Here is a 20910-nt window from a genome sequence, read left to right as displayed (position 1 = left end):
CCTGGGTCTGACTCATGAAATAATTGGTGATGTTGGGATTCTGTTGAGAAACACTACTAAGGATCAGGAGAGTGGACTTATAATCTCCATGTTGCCAATTACCAGGTATGTGACTTCAGACAAGTCACAGTGCCTGTCTCACAGGGTTTTCCCCATAAAATGTGCCATTTGGCCACCATGAGATGGTTCCTTTCTCATCCACAATTGTCTGGTTCCATGTGAGCCAAGGCTAGTTCCGTTCAGTTCAGCTCAGTCACACAGTAGTGTCCAACTCTTTGTGACCCCATGAACCTCAGCACGCCAGGCTTCCCTGTCCATCACCAACTCCCAGAGCATATTCAAACTCATGTCCATTGAGTCAGTGCTGCCATCCATCCATCTCATCCCTTCTCCTCCTGCCCTCAATCTTTCCCAGTATCAAGGTCTTATCCAGTGAGTTGGCTCCTCATATCAGGTAACCGAAGTATTGGAGCTTCAGCTTCAGCATCAGTCCTTCCAGTGAACACCCAGGACTGATTTCCTTTAGGATGGACTGGTTGGATGTCCTTTCAGTCGAAGGGACTCTCAAGAGTCTTCTCCAACACCACCGTTCAAAAGCATCAATTCTTTGACACTCAGCTTTCTTTATAATCCAAATCTCACACCCATACATGACTACTGGAAAAACCATAGCCTTGACTAGACGAACCTTTGTTGGCAAAGTGATGTCTCTGCTTTTTAATATGCTGTCTAGGTTGGTCGTAACTTTCCTTCCAAGGAGCAAGTGTCTTTTAATTTCATGGCTGCAGTCACCATTCGCAGTTCATTCAGGGAGAAACCAGGAGGGTTCATGCCTACAGCACCTGTCACTCATCAGGCGGGTGATATGAACTACATTCCTTAAACCAACTCAGTTCTGTTCAAATGCTCTTTCTTCTGAAGGTGCTCAGTTTAGGATCTAAACTGCTAAGGGACACCAATTCTTTAAACATAGTGCTCAATCACTCAGTCATGCACTGTAGCCCTCCAGGCCCTTCTGTCCGTGGAATTCTCCAGGCAAGAATACTGGAGTGGGTAACCATTCCCTTCCCCAGGGGGTCTTCCTGATCCAGGGATCATACCTGGGTCTCCTGCATTGCAGGTAGATTTTGGAGGGCTCAACTTCTCATTATGTAAAAAGATCAAAATATCACATCTGTTGAGGGAAATGGATAATGAGGACCAATATAGCCCCTGGTTAGTACAAGAATTCCACAGAATCCGCAGCAACAGTAATGCAACTGATCATTTTTGATCTCAGTTCAGTTCAGTTCAGTCGCTCAGTCATGTCCGACTCTGCGACCCCATGGACTGCAACAGGCCAGGTTTCCCTATCCATCACCAACTCCTGGGGCTTACTCAAACTCATGTCCACCGAGTTGGTGATGCCATCCAACCATCTCATCCTCTGTCGTCCCCTTCTCCTCCTACCTTCAATCTTTCCGGGTAGCAGGATCTTTTCCAGTGAGTTAGCTCTTTGCATCAGGTAGCCAAAGTACTGGAGTTTCAGGTTCAGCATCAGTCCTTCCAATGAATGTTCAGAACTAAACATTTGATCTAGGCAACCAAAAATGAGAGGTAGTCCATTGCTATTAGATTTTGGACTTTAAACAATTTTAGGGGAAACTTCTATTAGTTAGTCATAAAAATACTATACTGCTAAGTCACCTCAGTCATGTCTGACTCTGTGCGACCCCAAAGACGGCAGCCCACCAGGCTCCCCTGTCCCTGGGATTCTCCAGGCAAGAACATTGGAGTGGGTTGCCATTTCCTTCTCCAGTGCATGACAGTGCAAAGTAAAAGTGAAGTCGCTCAGTCGTGTCCAACTCCTAGCGATCCCATGGACTGCACATCTACTCCTAATCCCCTGAATCTCTGTATGAGAGCCTTTGTCTGTAAGATCAGTAAATCTTAGAGGAAGCACTAAATGTTGAACAATCTGAAAAGGCAAGTCAGAGAAACCCACTTACAAAGGCTTCCATTCTGCCCAAAACGGATGTATTTGTAAGGAATACGGCTGACGTGACCTTCTGAAAGTGCAGGACACCCAACCTACAAGATCTGCTTTCCAAAGCTTCCATCTGTCCCCACGGCCATTTCTAGGTCTGCCAAGAGGAAAACATGTTCTTCAGCTGTCTGGATGAGGGGTCTAAGAAGGGAACCTGAGACCCTCTCCTTCCACAGAAGCCTGGAGACTGGCCACCTGCCACCCCAGGCCCACATGACAGACGGGAAGCCAGACTGCTTCCCAGGCAGCGTCACTTGTGCGCTGTAGACACTGACCTGCTCATTAAGAGGGTGGCCTGCCTGGCAGCTCACTCACTTCCTTCAGGACCCAAACCCTCTGTCACCAGAAATACCAACAACCCTGTGTGCTCATCAGCTCCGAGATGATGGCTTATGAATGAGAAGACCCTTTTCATTCTAACAGATTCCCCTGCTATTTGGAGACTAGGAAGGAGGATTCCTACTTAATTTAACACCCCCCTGAACATTGCACTGAGTTGAAAAGATCGTTGTTTTGACGACAAAGTTGACATTTCAAACAGAGGAGCAGCTCACAGTGGGGACGCCTTGGGCTCCAACCCAGGAAATTGGAAGGATTTCATGCAGCCTGGCTGAGTGCAGGGCCCCGGAGCCCAGCACGGGATGTGCTCTCCTACCTCATCTCTGCCTCCAGGCTGGGTGGGCTTGGGTGAGCCTCACTGTCTCCAAATCTCATCAGCTTCTGAAGCATACAGATCACTGGGAGGTTTACATGCGACAGCGCATTGAAGTGTTTTGCTCTATGCCTTAGAGGCTTACAGTCCGTGGCATATCTATATAATTATAATTATTACTAATACTGAAAAGCCCCCAAAGGGGGCGTTCTCAGTTTCCTATTGATTTGGCTAAACAGCCTCCATAGTTTCTGGAGCTTGAGTCACGGTTGACCATGAATTATGGAAAGGGCAGAAAGATGAAATTCCTTAAAATATGAATCTCAAGGGTATGGAATAGAGTCAAAGAACCCTGTGAAACTGAACGCAGATCATGCTTTGTTTTCAAGGAAAATTGTGCTTGAATTACCAACCTAAATATTTCAATACACGTTTGAGAGACACATGTTTTCTTGGAATGATAAAATATGTATTTTGCAAAAAGAAAAAAAAAGAAGAAGCATATCCAAAAGGACTGAAATGTGTGTGATTCCTCGGGGTCTTCCATCTTTGCTGTGGCATGCAGGGTGTTTCCCTGCAGCATGTGGGGTCCAGTTCCCTGACCCCCCTGCATTGGGAGTGCAGAGTCTCGGCCACGAGACCACCGGGTATGTCCCTCCAATCTATTTCTGAATGCTGTTATCCATCCACACAGCCCCCACTTAATGGAGATACATCACCACTGTGCTGATCACCAGGGCAAAACCCTGTCTATACTTAAGGGTTAGTTTTGCACTTGAAATTCACAGGTGGTCCACATACCAACTATGTACTGAGTATTAAACAGTTCTCAGAACTTCGTAAGAACTAGTAGAAGAGAGAGCCTACTGCCTTTGGAGGAGGAAATCAGTGCTGTGTGCGGTATTTGTGATAAATGTGGATGGAATCCAGAACAAGAATTTGCCTTTGGGATGAACAGGTGAATTGGTAGGACCTGTGGTAACAGAGGTCGTGAATTCCTGGGCAGAGTCTGGTCAAGGGCAGTGATAAAGGACCGGCCATGGGGTGTGGAAGGTCCATGATCTCATCAGGAGACCTCAGCTTCCCATTGCAACACTGCTCACTGTGGACAATGGGTCCGCCTTGGAAGAGCAGACCTCGTTAGCTGCACCAAGGTCAGACCTGAGAAGCCAAAGAACAGCAATGCGCCAGACCAGGTCACACACAGCCCGGAGCAGAGTTCAAGTCCTCCACCAACTGCGATTCTGCAGACAGCCCCCTCACCCGCAGCCGGCGGCCGGAGGACCAGAGTTTACCATCTTTTGGAGAGAGTGTCTGATTTTGCTCCAAATATCTGAATATACATTTGAAGCCAGAGTGCGCAAGTCACCTGGCCACATTTCCACATCCATGCACCGATTGCTCACGGTCAACCCGGCAGGCACCGGGGCCTGGGGGACAGAGAGAGACATCCACAGTCTTCCTCCTGTCTGCAGTGCAGACCATGTGACAGGGACGATGCAGGAAACAGAGTTACTCAAATTCCACGGCTAAATATGAACCCCGAATGGAGGCCCCCTTGTCCCCCAGGTTATCAGCTAAAGAGAAGGGGCTCAACCATGTGACACGGTGGAAGCTCTGACAGCTGACCTTGTGGATCTCGGGGGCTGGAAAGGACCAGGGGCTGGTAGGGGTGGAGGAGGGCCCCCTGAAGAGGAGAGGCCCCCGCAGGGCTTTGAAGGAGAAGGGTCCGTGTAGGCAAAGTGGAAGGGTAGTCCTTCAGAACCACCACCAACCCCCCCGAATCTAAAACCAGCCTTTCCCATTTCTCATCAGTCTTTGTCAGCATCATTTACCCCTAAGATTCTGTGCAAATGAAAAACATTACAAGCAATCAGTAATTAAAGATAATTACTTCAGTGGAAGAGATTTTTGTTTTCCTAACCTCCTCTCTCTGCCTGCAGAAAGGCAGCTCTCAGTTGCATCTGCTGTGGGAAGACTTTGCTCTGCTTACTTTAAAGAAGAAGTCACTGTTTGATTGGGTTTTTGTCCTCGATATGTGAGCCCCGGACTCTTGCCTATCCATTCCAGGAAGGAAAAATAAAAGAACAAGGCTCTTTAAATATCAGAGTGATGGTTGCTTACATCTACAGCCTCAATATTTTATACAACAGCCACTTAGGAAAATGCGTAAGACTCTCCCAGCTGGCAGCTTTGGCTTGGCAGGTGCGCCCCAGTGAACCCATCACTTCTGATTTGGCTGCAGCTCGCCTGGTTCTTCTGGCTGCATTGCGCCAGTGTGTTTTTATTTCAAAAGGTCACTCACCTCTTCCACGGTTCAAAGGGACCATTTTGTTCATTTAAAGGGTGACTGTAATGATGTATGAAGACATAGCCAAGGACAATGAGTTAGAATTGTGGGCAACGCTTGTAGGAAAACCTGGGGACAGAAACCACAAAACACCCAGAAAATAAATTGAAATATCATTCCTTCGTTTCAAAAAAGTGAAAAACACAACATCTCTAAACCACACTGTAAGAGTTTTACCCTGTACTAAAATTAATGATCACACGTGCCATAAATACCTCATTTACCTATTTAATCCATATTCTGCATTGCCTGCGTATTCTAGCTGCCTGCTCGATCTAACTAACCCATCGCAAAGGAAAGCAGGGATTTATATAAATTTGGTTTGCACATAGATTGTGATGGAGTCTGCAACTAAATTTAGGCCTTACCTGATCGACTGAATAGTAATGTAGATGAAGGGGGCCTAGTGAAACGGTCGAGCGACTGCTAAGAAGCTGAAGCTGTACTGTTCTCCGTACGACAGGCCAGTGGATCAAAAGCCCAGTTGCTGGTACAAGGAATAGCAATTTTATCTAGAAAGCCAGTCAACTGAGACAATGCGGGACTAGCACCCCGAAGACCCATTTCCCCTGAGTTAGAATTCAGGCTTCTTTTATACCAGAAGGGGAAGGGGTCAAGCCCTGGTTCTGGTCAGCCTTCAGGAGGGTCATGTCAGTTTCTTGCTTCCTGCATCCGTTCACAGGTGGGCCAGGTCACGATGTCTCCTGTGAGCCGAACAAAGGTATTTTAGCTTAGCCCTCATGACCTGGGAGGCAGGGTTCCCAGAGATGGGCCTATGTAGAATTTAAACTTATAGGCAACACCCCTTTACTGGTGAACTGGGCATAGGGTACAAAGGTTCTTCCCTAGGGAATTCCCTGGTGGTGCGGTGGATAAGGACCGCCTGCCAGTGGAGGGGACATAGGTTCGATGCCTGGTCTGGGAAGATTGCACGTGCCTCGGAGCAACTCCGCTCACAAGCACGGAGCCAGCCGGGCCGTAGAGCCCACGAGCTGCAGCTACGGAGCCCCTCTGCCCAGAGCCTGTGCTCAGAAACAAGAGAAGCCCCCCAGGGAGCAGCTCGAACACTGCATCTAGAGAGAGCCCTCGCCCAGCAGCGAAGACCCAGCCAGACCAGAATCAGTCGACAAATGAAGTCCCCCCGCTCCAAAAGGAAAGCAATGAAAAGGTTCTTCCCTGTAACGTGAATAGCTTCCCCGTCTCCCGTGGGCCAGCCCGCTTCCAGTGAGCCAAAAACCCAGCTGTGGCTCCATTGCCTGTCTCGTTACTCAGAAAAGGCTCCTCTCATAGCAAGGATGAGGGTAGGTGCTTCTCAGATATGACAGGCTTACTGGCTACACTCGTGCTTGACAGAAACGTGGCTTGGCCAACCACAGGCTACGTTCAGGTAACACGGGTGGCGGTCACTTGGTTGTACCATATTAAGATATTTTATTTACATGAGATTTTTATAATCAGACTACTGTGGTTTTCACAGATGTTTGGCCTGTAAAAATGCTGAAGTTAACAATTTATCTGTGCTGCCATCCACCTGTGCTTATGGAGAACACGAGGCAGAAAACAGAACCACTTGGGGGCCGAAAAGAATTTAAATGAGCTCCACCACTGACCGTCGTGGAGCTTTCCAATCCAGTCCTTTCTGAGCCTGACCTTCCTCAGGTGTGAAAACTCAGGCGCTATGACCTAGGGCAGAGCTGGTGGGACCGCCAAGCTCACGTGGATGGAAGAAGGGCTGAGCGCGCTGCCTGGCAGGACAGACACGGCACCTGCCCCTCAGAACCCCCCACCCCACATGGTCCCAGGGGCAAACACAAGCATTGACAGGTGTGTGTCTGACCCTTGGGCAGGTGTGCTGGGCTGGCAGCAGAAGTGAGGCATCTCAACATCTGTATTTATCCACCAACTAACACCCTGCCGTCTCTCCCCAAGCTCAGCCTGAATATGGGAGTTGGCGGGGGGGAGCCCATGCTCCCTTCTGGGAGGGAGTACAGAGGCCCTGTGGACACAAATGCAAATGCACCGGGGTAATTACCACCACGCGCTGCCAGCCAAGCCTTTCCTGTTACGGGCTCAGCTGAAGCAGGCCCTGTTCACAGACACAGCATCCACGCCAGGACTTGGACCGAACAGCACCTCAAGCACAAACCAGAGCAAACTGCACTAATTTGCTTGAACCCCAAATGGAGCCAAATTTGAAGCTTTTATTTCTGAAACTGCGAGTAGCAGAGAACCACAGCTTCAAAAACACCAGGAAAAGAGCCTCAACCAGACACTACGACAGGAAAGATGCCTGAAATCTATCTCAGTGTGAAAGTGCCACGGCTTCTTCCTCTCCTTCCTAAAACTGCTGAATCCGTTATTGAAACGGTAGCCTACATCATCTGACGGCCCCTGCATGGAGCCACACTTTATTTACCCCAAGATCTCTCAATCAAGTGGAGACATAATCAGTGTGATCAATTTAAGGATTTCTACAGTATCTATTCCTGTGACACATTAAATCTATGTCTCTATAAGAGAAGTAATTGATTTTTTTCCCGAAGCAGGATTTTTTTTTTTTTCAATTCCAAGAACAGCTGAGGGCTGCAGAACTGAGCAGATGGCCCCACGGAAGAATCTGCTCTGCAGATAAGATAGTTTATAAGAAATATTGTACATCCTGAATAACTGTCAGACTAGGTCACTTTCGCTATTGGATTGGACTATACCAAAATATTTAAGGTCTCAGTTTTTCCAGAGTTCACAGTAACTTTCCTGCCTAGACCTTGACTTAAGCTTGGATTTTCCCTCATTTACGGAACCTCGCCTGTGACCGCATCTGGGGATCCCGTCGTTACTCTGTTGACCGCACTGGGGTCTTTACCCCACGTCTGACCTGAGTAAAAAGTTGTTGCTATTGCTGTTCGGCCACTAAGTCGTGTCTGACTCTGTGACCCCATGGACTGCAGCACGCCAGGTTTCCCTGTCCTTCACCATCTCCCAGAGTTGGCTCAAACTCATGTCCATTGAGTCAGTGATACTATCTAAACATCTCATCCTCTGTCGTCCCCTTCTGCTCCTGCCCTCAGTCTTTCCCGGCATCAGGGTCTTTATCAATGAGGCAGCTCTTTGCATCAGGTGACCACAGTATTGGAGCTTCAGCTTTAGCATCAGTCCTTCCAATGAAGATTCAGGGTTGATTTCCATTAGGATTGACTGGTGTGATCTCCTTGCAGTCCAAGGGACTCTCAAGAGTCTTCTCCAGCACAGTTCAAAAGCATCGGTTCTTCAGGGCCCAGTCTTCTTTATGGTCCAACTCACAATTCTTACATGATTATTGGAAAAACCGTAGCTTTGACTATATGGACCTTTGTCGGCAGTGATGTCTAGCGGATGCTGTCCAGGTTCTGGGTAGTAGACGCCTAAAGATAGGGTTCAAAGACTTAGCCAAGCCCTAAAGCAGAATATGACTAAGTGACTTTGCAAATCCTCAGAAAAGCACAGCACGGTGTTTATCAGAGAAAAGAGATGCTTCTTACGAAAGAAAGAACATTATCTTGATCCAAGAAACGGTAGACAATCTCCTCGCTGCCGTGACGAGCAGCCTCTACCTTGAACGGCAAATTTGCAGATTAATGAAGACAGTGAAATACGGCGTGTCCTGGTGCCTCCAGGTGCAATATTTTATTCATATCAGAGCTGTGGGAGCCTTGATTTAGACGGACTTTCATTAATAGGCAAAATTCAATGTGAAGGATTCACCTCTGGGCTCCCTTAAATTCAACACTCTGTCAAACGTGATGGGTGTGCCCCCTACTAAGGTGACACTTCCCAAGAAGACAAAGGAAAAACAGGGGGGAAGGAACAACAAGCAGGTTCGAAAGGTGGTCAGGTGAAACCATTCGAGCGGCTGGAAGAAATTCTGCGGGTCCCAGTGTGGCCCTGACTGTCCCAGTCGTAGGGCAGCCCTGCTCTACGGCAGAGTCATTCTACTTTATTTCTTGAAAGCTGTACTCCCAAGTTGTTGGGGTTTTTTTGAAGTATACTTGATTTACACTGTTGAGGTAATTTCTGGTGTATAGCACAGTGACTCAATTATATGTATATATATATATATATATACATTCTTTTCCATTGTGGTTTATTGTTGTGTTCAGTTGCTTAGTCATGTCCAGCTCTTTGCGACCCCATGGACTGAAGCACGCCAGGCTTCCCTGTCCTTCACTACCTCCCGGCGTTTGCTCCAACTCATGCCCATTGAGTTGGTGATGCCATCCAACCATCTCATCCTCTGTTGCCCCCTTCTCCTCCTGCCCTCAGCCTGTTTTAACCTAATATATAATGTAATTAAGGTTTATTACATGATACTGAATGCAGTTCCCTGGCTACACAGTTCCTTGCTGCTTATCTTTTATATGTAGTCATGTATCTGCTAATCCCAAGCTCCGCACTTATGCCTGCCCGCGCTTTCCCCTGTGGCAGCCTGGAGCTGGTTTTCTGCGCCTGTGAGTCTGCTTCTATTTGGTAAACAAGTTCCCTTGTACCATTGTTATAGATTCCATCCCTAAGTGACAGCATATAGCCACCTTTCTCTGTCTGACTTTCCTTAGAATGATCACCTCTAGATCCGTCCACGCTGCAGCAAATGCGTTCCTCCACGCGTTTCTGTGACTCAGCAATACCCTGCTGTATATAGGGGTATAAAGCGCGACATCTTCTTCATCCACCCCGCTGTCGATGGGCCTCGGGCTGCGTCTGTGTCTCGGCTGCTTTAAACAGTGCTGCTGTGGACACTGGGGTGCGTGTACCTTCAGAAAAGAGCTTTCTCAGGATCTACGCCCAGGAGTGGAATTGCTGGACTATAGAGCAATCCTATTTTTACTGTTTTAAGGAACCTTCCTGCTGTTTCCCATGATGGCTGCGCCAATGTATGTTACATTCCTACCAACGGTGTCGGGGCGGGGGGCGGTTATCTTTTCAGTAGAGACATTTGAAAACTCAGATAGCTAATATTTGGTGTCAGATGTTTGAAAATGTGTGATTTATTTTCTCCATAAATTGCGAATGCTTTCCAATGTGCCCCCAAGCTTCTAAGAAGCTCTAATTGACCCTATGCAGAAATTCAATTAATATTTTATCATCATTTCTATACTCAAGCACTTGATTTCTTTAGGTTTGGAGCTATCATTCACTCACTCACTCACTTGCTTCCGAGCCCAGAAGCAGAATTGCAAGGAGGTATAAAACCACGTGCGTGCAGGCTAAGCCACTCCAGTCAAGTCCAAGTCTTTGTGACACTATGGACTGCAGCCCACCAGGTTCTTCTGTCCGTGGGATTCTCTAGGCAAGGATACTGGAGTAGGTTGCCATTTCCTCCTCCAGGGATCTTCCCAAACCCAGGGGTTGAACCCGTGGTCCCTGCATTGGCAGGAAGGTTCTTTACCACAAGGGCCATCTGGGAAGCCACCATAAAACCATATAGGGCCCTCCAAATTGATTATTTTTTACTTTTCTAACCATCAAATGTAACTCAAACTCACAGACATAGAAAATGAACTCATGGTTGCCAGGGGGAGGGGATAGTTAAAGACTTTGGGAAGGTCACGTACACATTGCTATACTTAAAATCGATAACCAACAAAGACCTGTTGTATAGCACGTGGAACTCGGCTCAACGTTATGTGCCAGCCTAGATGGGAAGGGAGTACATGTATATGTCTGAGTTCCTTCACTGTGTACCTGAAACTATCGCAACAGTGCTCATCAGCTACACCCCAATACAAAATGCTTTTGGTGTTTAAAAAAAAAAAAAAGTAACTCAAGTACATAAATCTTTCTGCCAAGAAAGGAAGTGGGTGCTAAGTGTTCTGATAGAGTAAGACTGGGCAGTGGGCCCCTGGAATCCGAAGTCCAGAATTTTAATCTTCAGGCTCTTCTAAGTCCTTGGCGATTGCCCATGATGTTGGCGCAGAACCTTTGGCCGGCCCCCAGACGGCTCCGGTCTGGGGTGAAGGCACGGAGGAGCTCAGCCGCCCACCCCGGAAGCTCACGCCGACCGCCACTCCCGAAGAAACGAGAAGGGTCCGCCTTGCCTTACACAACTCCTAAGTTTAATCTGGGGCTCAGAGCGGGAGGTGGGTCAAAGGGTGGATGACCTGAGGTCACCTGTGCTCTGACAAGGCACCTCTTGAGCGTGGTGAATCGGCGCGGTGGCCCTGGGCCCAGGGCAGCGATTTGAGAAAATCACCCGTGGCAACAATTAGGCCAGGAGTCCTCAGTGACTGCCAGGAAGCTTGCTGAATGTTGGAGGGAGAGAGAATTTATGTGTAATCCAATTTGGAACAACAACAACATCAACTGAACGCTCCCGGTTCTGTAAGGGAGAAAGCCAGCCTGGACCTGAAGGGACCCTGACGGTGCCACTGGCCAGGGGTGGGGGGCTGGCTTCCCGGTGAGACACTCATCTCATCAAGCCGTGGTCTCCACGACTGCAAATCAGGACCCCCTACCTCAAAGGCTCTGTGAGGCTTCAAGGCCAGCACCTGAGTACTCTGCAAACCACGGTTATTATCACTATAAGCCTCTGGGTTACTGTGACGGATGGGAGTCCATGCCAAGCAGCAAAGGCCCCCTAAACAAGGGGGACCATAATTACCCTAATATAAGCTCCACAGAGACACTCTCCAGGTTGGAGCTCAGAGTGGGGACCTGTGAGAAAGAGGTACAAAGTTGGCATCATCAGCAATGAGAGGGAAAATTCTACCTTCTTGCAGACCTCCTCGAAGTCTTGGAGAAAACTTCAACAAGGAAGAAAGAGCAGAACCACACAAAAATGAACCTTAGCAGCAGGAAGGAGCCTCTCCGAGCCCCAGCATCTCTGACCAGAGGGATGCAGATCTTGCTGGGTGCTAATGAGATGAATGAGCCTTAAACATTAAGCCCCATTTCCCCATGGACACCCCCTGCCTTCACACAAATGGACAGGCTGTGGCCACTGGTCAAGGAGCAAGAGATGGGTGAGGACCAGTGATGGTGGGGGTGGGCTAGTCCCCAGCAAGGCGCCACTCTATCCCCACCCCCAGACTCTAAGTCCCCAGCAGGGCGCCACTCTATCCCCACCCCCAGACTCTAAGTCCCCAGCAGAGCGCCACTCTATCCCCACCCCCAGACCTCTAAGGAGCCACCTTTCCCAGGCAAGGGATGGTCCCAGAATGAAGCCATCTTCCCTCAATATCCCACTTTTATTCCATATATTTTATGTAGAACATAAAGGCAGGCAATGTGCTGACTGTTTTAAGCAGGTGATATTTCTAATGACCCTGAGATGTAGTATTGTTGAAAAAACTGGGGTGATATTTCTAACCCCCACAATGACCCTGAGATGTAGTATTATTGAACCAACTGGGGTGATATTTCTAATCCCCACAATGACCCTGAGATGTAGTGTTGTTGAACCAACTGGGGTGATATTTCTAACCCCCACAATGACCCTGAGATGTAGCATTGTTGAACCAACAAGCTGGATAAGCGAGGCTCCTGGAGATTGAGTACCTGGCCCAGCTCAAGACACATGGACACATGTAGCATTTTGCTTACCCCACGTTCCTTCCTCTCCCTAGGATTCTGAATGCAGGTGGACAGAGAGCTGTCCTGTGGGGTGGACTCTGAGCCAGGCTGCAGAACCCGGCCCTGGTGTGGGTCTGGTCGACCAGTTGGGTAACAGTTGCAGGGTTGGGCTTGGGGCCTTAGCTCCTGCCCTGTGCTATCTCCAACCCTCAAGCCGCCCCAAATATATATTGGATATAATCTAGAACATAGTCCTTTCCGGGCTTTCCAGGTGGCGCTTGTGGTGAAGAACCCCCCTGCCAATTCACGAGACGTTGAGAGATGTGAGTTCGATTTGTGGGTTGGGAAGATCCCCTGGAGGAGGGCACAGCAATCCACTGTAATATTCTTGCCTGGAGAATCCCATAGACAGAAGAGCCGGGCAGGCTACAGTCCATGGGGTCTCAAAGTCAGACACGACTGAAGGGACTTCACATGGCGTGGCACGTGGTCCTTGCCATGAAATTCAGCTTAGGATAAGCGCCCTCCCCAGCTCACCGCCCCCCAGCAGTCCTTCCCGTGGAAACCTGAGGCTGCCCCTGCCCTGGCCGGTCCTGAGAGGAGGGCCCAGACGACAGAAATGGTGCCTGCAGAAGTCCAAGGTCGAGGGCAGAAGGCACTCAGCCACCAGTGAGAACACTGAGCAACGTCAGAGGCTGACTGGGTGGTGCTCCGGGGAGCACGCGCGTTCCTCGGAGCAAGGAATTCCCAGAGGGAGTGAGAGAGGCCCGCATGTTAGACAAACTGGGGACTCACACGGGGCCAACGGGAAGTGTGGGGAGGTCAGGAGGGCCGGGTGGCCGAGTGTGGGAAAACCCAAGGCGCTTGGCACACCCAGAGGAGGGGAGGGACTCGAGGGGCTGTGCTGCCAAGCTGGCGCTGGGGCTTCATTGTAAAGGCCATCAGGGGCCCTGGGGCTCAAGGCAAGACACCTGCCAGGATCTCGGATGGGGAGCTAACAAGTGCCAGGGCTGGGGGCAGGGGGTGAGAGTAACCAGCCAGGCAACAGCCAGGTGGCGAGTAGGGTTGCCAGTGGCAGCGGTGACCGAGGAGAGGGGACAGCAAGCTGGTGGAGACACCTTAACTGGACTGGAACCGGGCTGTGTGAAACACTACCTGGACGTGGGCAAATTTTGCACACAGGCAAAAATATGGTTTTCTTCCTGAGGGCGGAGCTTCAATTATTAAAAGATGTCCATGACCCAAGAAAACGTCCCTATCTGACTTCGGAGACGCTCAGCGTCCAGCGGGCAGGATGGGGTCCTTGACCAGATAACGAGAGGTAAGTAGAGGCCATCACTTGTGCACAGGCTTCTCCTTTCGGGGGGTAGCCTCCGAGGAGGGCGGCCTACAGACGCGCCAGAGAGCCGGCCGAGCCAGGAGGGCACACGCGCCCACTGGCCCGCGTGTCTCAGCTGCGCCTGCTCTTTAATTGGGTTAAGCGGTCCAGCGCCAGGGCAAGCGGGGCCCGTCCACACCAGGGAAGGCTCCAGCTCCTTCACACACCTCTCCCTGGAGGGACCACGTGATGCTCAGCACAGTGCGGACGTGACACACTCCGCCCAGGATTGGACACCTCCGCGGGGGAATGGAGCTCCCGTCTCAGCCCAGACAGGGAGGGCCCCCTCTGCACATTCCGCAGGTAGAGGCAGCAGCCGAGAGACGCAGGCAGCAGGACAGAGAACAAAAGGCCGCCACTCTCCCCCATCAACGCGCTTTCAGGCTGGTCCTAGCAACTGCCAGCAGCCCCTGGGAGAAAGCGGAGGGCGCGCTGCAGATGAAAAACAACAGGCTGCCTGGCCGAGGCAACGCTGCTGAGCAGGAGAAGAGGAATGCCACGGTGGGGGCAGATCAAAGGGCCCTGGGCACCTCGGAGGCGGCTCCCACACTTACAAAAGCACCTCTGTGCCTTTAACTGCAACCCCGGGAAGGGTCCCCGGGTTTCGCAACCGAAATGCAGCCGGCAGTGATGTGGTTTGGAAATTAACCTGGCTGCTCTCCCCACTGCTGTTTTACATATTAATTAAAGTGTTTTCCCCAATCAGGAATGCCTGCAGGCTGGCAGGGTTCAGCAAAGGCCCTTCATGCCTGCCACCCCGTGGAGCCCCTGCCTCCCTCGTGCAGAGTTCAAGGAGTAAACCTCTCCCGAGTCTGCCCTGGGACCCTGGCCGCCCTCACTGGCATCGTGCTGGAGGAGACACACCTCAACACAGCTTTTCAAAATTCGTCCATCACCTCCTCCCCCTCCCCCACCTACTCCCCTGCAAAGACGGGAGTCCAGTGCTATTCAAGGGAGCTGAGCTGCAGAAGGAAGGGCGGGAAGGGCGTCCATCTCTTCCCGGATCCGTAGGCATCTCATCCACGAGCCTGTTCTTTCTTCTTGTTTCCTGTTCCAGCAGTGTCTGGAAAATTCACAAACAACTCACATTTCAAGAATAAGGGGACTACACTGAGCTGATTCACTTCGTTGTACAGCAGAAACTAAAGCAACTGTATCTTTTTTTTTTTAAGTGAAAAAAAAAAAGGAATAAGTTGGCTTGTCTAGATGATATATTTTTAGGGAATCACAGTGGCTCAAAGTTTGAAAACCACAGAAACCTGAACCCTCAACTTATAAAACTGTAGGACAGACTCAGCCTCCAGCAGCCTGCTCCAGTCTCTGACTCTGCATCCTCAGTTTGCAGCTTCTAATATTATAGCCACTTTTTTAAACTGAAGATTCGTAGCGGTCCTTAAGATACACAATAATGCCAGGACCTCCTTGTTACATACACGTGGTTCATATATCTGCCACCAGGATAACAAAGTTAAGTCATAGTTATTGCCTTAGATTTCAGATAGTTTAGCCTAACACATCCTTTTCAGTTCTGAATTACAATTTGGACTGTATCCATAAACTACTTGGATGATGTTAAGGATACGTCTTTCTTTGTGATTTTAGAGAACTTTGTTCCCTATAAAATCAAGGGTCAGGCGATTTAAATTCAACAACTCAAGATATAAGGCTAATTGGTCATCTGTAACAAAGGTGATTCAGTTTCTAAGCCAAAGAGCCGCTTACTCCAAAATCTATGTAACGTGCGGAAGTAGACAGCAGTATAAATAAGGAAATCCAGTTGATTTACTGGAATTAGAGCTACTCTATTTCCTCACTTGGGATTCCCAGGTGGTTCAAGTGGTAAAGAATCTGCTTGACAATCCTTAGGTGGGGAAGATCAGCGTATATTTATAAAATTCAAAAGACATGAGTGAAGGACGAGATTCGCTGTAATGAGCATTTGGGGGTCGAGATTCGCTGTAATGAGCGTTTGGGGGTCGAGATTCGCTGTAATGAGCGTTTGGGGGTGCTCATTCACCCCTAAACACAACGTGCCAGCACAAACTCCATCACTGCCGACTTATGCTCTGAGTATATGTCTACAGTATACGCCCCTCCCCCAGCCTGCATGGTTAGCGTGAGCCAGTTCGGGCCGCAGGAACCCTGTACCAAACTAGTTTATTTAATAAGGAAACATAGTCCAGAGGCAGGGCCCCCTATGGCCTGAAGGGCCCATCAGTCTCCAGCCTCAACCCTCTGGCTCACCCGTCCTGCCTGGCACCTCTTGGAGTCCTAGGCGGACGGCCTGAGAACATGCCCACATCCACTAAGGCCTGCGTGGGCATCAGCGTTCTCTTAGAAGTGTCTGTGGACTGCAGCTGGGGCTCTGCAGCAGAGGAACAGGCTGTGTACCGTTTCAAGTCCCTAACCCCCAAATAACGCAAGGGGACACTGAGAAAATAGGACTCAAGCACTCCGAGGCTCCTTCCAGCTCCAAGAGCCTGTGACATTACACCTGTTTGAGATGGTCCCACTTTGCCAGGATGGAAGATTCACCGAGCATTTATTGAATGCCTCCTGTTTCCACGGTCTGGAGAACAGGTATGAACAGGCAGACCTCACCGCCCCGGGTCACTTACGTCCTTGTAGGAAAGATGGACGAGATGGACGAGATCAATCAGGGAAACACATGGCCTTGGGAAGAGGGACAAGCAAGAAAAAGCAAGACAGAAAAGTGCATATGAAGCCCTGAGGCAACGCTCAAGTTTCCATTCTAAACAGCGGCCAGGGAAGCGCGGACGGAGCAAATAGTTATCTCAGTCTCCCGCCCCCAGTCTTTGAGGCAAAGATCTGGGTTCAAGCCCTTCATCCGGGAGACAACTCCAGGGAGCCCAGCGGGGAAGTTGGGGGGCGGGGGGCAGGCCCAGGGGGCTGCCCTCCGCGGTAGGCATAGGCAGGTGTCCGCGGGCACCAGCCCCTGCAGGGAGACTTCGGGAGATGCAAGGCTGGAGTCCGGGGTGGGGAGGCAGAGCCAGCGATGGAGCCGGAAAGGTTTCCAGGACATAGACACTGCCTCCAAGTGACGCAGGGACGCATCTGAGCTGTTTTCTTAACAGGGTCACGATGCTTCGAATGAAGAATGAACGGAAAGGCAGAGAGAGCAGCGAGTGGGGCAGTGTGGGAGCAGGCCCGAGGCCGGGGCGGGGGGGGGGGGGCTGGGCGTTTCTGGGGACCGCGTGGAGAGGTGCTGTCAGGGGAAGGGGGGGCCAGGGGGTCCGAGGCAGCGTTAGGTCAAATCTGCATGATTGAAAGGTCCATTGGAAGGTCACGCAGGAAGAGCGAGAGCTGGGAACAGGAGCAGGGGAGAGAGAGAGACGCAGGCAGGTGGAGAGCATGAGGAAGCTGGAGGTACGGGAAAGGTGGACAGAAAACCAGCCTCCTCCTGTGCCTTGCTTGTGCGTCCGCCCTTCTGACGCCAATCCAGGACAGCACACCATAAGGACAGCGGAAGAATACGAAGCGTCCAAATTACTAGAGTGAGGAGATCCTTGTATCTGCTGCTGATGGGGTAGGAAGCAGGTTTGGGGAGTGATGTCTGTCGTTTTCCATTAAGATGCATCGGCTTCAGGGAGGGAACACCAGACCTGCTGCCTCCTCAACCCCCAGCGCAAACTGATTTCATTCCCCTTCAAGTCTCCATACCTTAAAAAAATGAATGTGCATGTTATGAGTTTTAACATAATTTTCAATGAATGAAAGAATTCAGGGAGAGAGCTTCTCAAACGGCCAATATCAACTGGTCAGATCGTCTAACGAAACATCCAGGAGTTTTCTTACGGAAAGGTTTGTCAAATCCAAACGCCCAAAAAGATGATGTACGCTTATGCTGTTTGTCATAATCCTATCCCCCAAGAACAGACCTGCCCGAGCAGAGAGCAGAGTGTAGCTGCTGAGCAAACTGGGCGTGAACGTCGTTTATCCAGCCCCAGACCCTACAGAACGGCCTCTTCACATCAACCCCCCAGTCCGCAAATGATTCTGAAGACCCAAATGTCCACATTCTCTGAGCTCCAGCAGCACAGGGACAAACTTTTGGCCAGGGAGAGACCGGCTCCTCGGAAGGCTGAAGCTCCCCTCAAGCTGCTCGCTCCTCCACACCCACAGATCACTGGTCCATCCACTCTTCTAGAGAATGTTCACACTTCTACAAGGACTATCCCTGAGTTAGGAAGCCACAGTTACTTCCATACTGTTATTCTGAGTCAATTTCCTAAACATATGCATCTGTTGGGGCCTGGCCAGGGGGCTGTTCCCTACACGTAAATGTGTAGGGACTGCCCCTGATTTCTTCTTGTCCCTGGACCACACGGCCCCAGGGATCCTCAGATGAGAAGCTGGAGATGGGGCTGAATCGTGAGGGCCTGGAACCCTAAGGAGAAGAGCTTGGACTCCGTTGGGTACCAAGAGGGATCTCCTGAGGGTCTATGCATCAGGCACCGACATGATCTGAGCTGAGCATCAGAATGACAGAATCTGCAGACACGCGGAGGTGAGGACCGGAGACAGGCTGGAGCAGAGAGTCCACCAGAGCAGATGGAATTAGCGACGTGTTAGGGAAGGAAGGGATAGAGCCGAGAGAGACCCCAAAGACAGAAATGGGGACATGGGGAGGGCCACGGGGGCTGTCAGAAGAAAGTGTCAGCCTCATTGACTCAGAGGAAACGGTCTGGAGGCAGAACTGGTTTTCAGGGAAGACAGGGATACGCTTGTAGGCATGTAAGATTTAGGATGCCATTCAGAAGAGCAGGGGCGCGGGAGGAGAAGGGGGTGACAGAGGATGAGGTGGCTGGACGGCATCATCGACTCGACGGACATGAGGCTGAGTGAGCTCTGGGAGTTGGTGATGGACAGGGAAGCCTGGCGTGCTGCAGTCCATGGGGTTTTGCAAAGACTCAGAGGATAAGAGTGAGCGACTGCAGGCCTGGCAGTGTGCAGGCCTGGCTTGTGGGCTGGGGAGCAGTGCAGAGAGGCGGGAGCAGAGGCCAAGGAGGAGGCCGCAGAGGAGGGAAACGCAGACCCAGGAGGTCACGGAAGGCACGCGGGGGTCCACGAGGGCCAAAGGGCAGAGGACGCAGGGAGGGCTGGAGGAGGCGGCGGCCAGCTGGGCGGCCGGAGCCCAGGGGAGGCAGAGCCCTGCGTGCGGAGGTGTGGAGCCTGACGATCCGTGCCCATCCGAGTGCTCTTCAGAACTCACACACCTGGGGAAACGGGGGCAGCTGCCTCCCAGCTCCCCCGTCGTGTTCTCAGGAGAGCTGCGTGAGGATGGCCGCAGACCGGAGGGTCTTGTCGTGAGCGGCCGGCAGAGAAGGGGCTGCGGCTCCATCGCCGGTGGGCAGGGCCTGGGGTCACCGCGGGTCTGCCCTGCTCCACCCGGAAGAGGGGGGAATCCATCCTCCTTCCAAGACGGAGCTGACAAGTTCTCTCTCAGAAGCTCTCCGTGACTGCAGAGCAGCCTGGGGGGCTCCAGGGTCCCGCCTCCGCCTGTCTTTGCTCTCCACAAGAGGCCTGAGGGGGGCTCACTGACTCCCTCACCCCAGCCCCCCACCCCAGCTAGCCTGAGAGTGCTTCAAACAAATGAGCAGGGTCAGCTCACCCGCTGATCGTCCAGCGAGAGGAGGCAGGAGGGTGGGTGTTCTGCATGGGGGATGTGACCGTGTGGAAACAGGGACACCCTTCCCGTGCTGAGACAGGGTGCTGAGGGAGGAGGCCGAACTGGGGGAGCATGAGAAAACCCAGGTGGGCATCCTGGGGGGGCAGGAACAGAGGGCGGGTGTCCCCTGTAGGAGGCCCTGATCGGGGGATCCCCTGGCCAGGAGATGAGCTGTGTCCGGACTTTCCGGGCTGACCGCTGGACTCTGTAATGCGGATGGAGAGGCAGGTGGGACCACTGGGGTGGAGGGGGGACGGGCTGGGGGCTGGAGGAAAGGGAAGAGCAGCGGTGACTGAGGGTGGGGCAGGGCTGGGGGGACAGGGGGAGGCAGTGTCGCCTACAGAACCAGCAGGGACGCCCAGGGGTGCACACACTCTCCCTCCGCTCCGAAGGGCAGGCCCTGAGTCTGTGAGTCAGCGGGGTGACTCCTCGCCTAGCCTGGGCTCCCGTCCGGGGTGGGGACAACCGGCCTGACCGGTGTCTGCTCCACGGGCTCCCCCGTCAGCCAGGAGACCAGCCCAGGCCTGCTCCACCGCCAGGGCCGGCCCCCAGGAGAGCAGGCAGGAGCTGCCGGGCTCGTGGAGGAGCAGGCCCGGCGCCTGCCACTGGCTCCACGTCCCCCGGACACAGCAGGCCACAGCCAGGCCCGGGTCAGGAGAGGAGGCCCACACTCCGTCTCCTGATGAGCCAGGCCTCCCATCACGTCTCGGGGGCGGACACAGGGCCCCGTGAGACCTTGGCCGCGGGTCATTTTCAGCTCCTGATACCAAACGAGTAGCTTGGTTGACATGTTCGTCCGTCTCACAGAATGTTGTTTAGGGAGTTGGGGGAAGCATCTCCAGTGCTTCTTATCTGACTTATCTCCATGCTTGTCATTTATTATAAAATTAGTGACCTTTATGAAAGACCTGTGCCTGCTGCAGTCCTTGGGGTCGCAGAGTCAGACACGACAGCGCGACTGAGCCGCGCCTGCTGCAGGTGGGTGCTTAGTCGCTCAGCCGTGTCCCACCAGGGCCCTCCGTCCATGGGGTTCTCCGGGCAAGAATGCTGGAGTGGGTTGCCGTGTTCTATACCAGGGGATCTTCTGGACCCAGGGATCGAACCCGCATCTCCTGTGTCTCCTGCATTGGCAGGCGGGTTCCTTACCACCTGGGAAGCCCCCAGAGAAAGAATGCAGAGTGTGAAACCCCCTTCCCAGAAGAACTGAACCAACCAGCCGCCCTGCAGCCTCTGCCGAAGCCACTGCCTGGCCCTGCCTCCCGCCTGAGTC

The sequence above is a fragment of the Capra hircus genome, chromosome 12 (genome assembly GCF_001704415.2).
Source record: "Capra hircus breed San Clemente chromosome 12, ASM170441v1, whole genome shotgun sequence".
Classification (NCBI taxonomy): domain Eukaryota; kingdom Metazoa; phylum Chordata; class Mammalia; order Artiodactyla; family Bovidae; genus Capra; species Capra hircus.
This window is presented reverse-complemented; position numbering follows the sequence as displayed.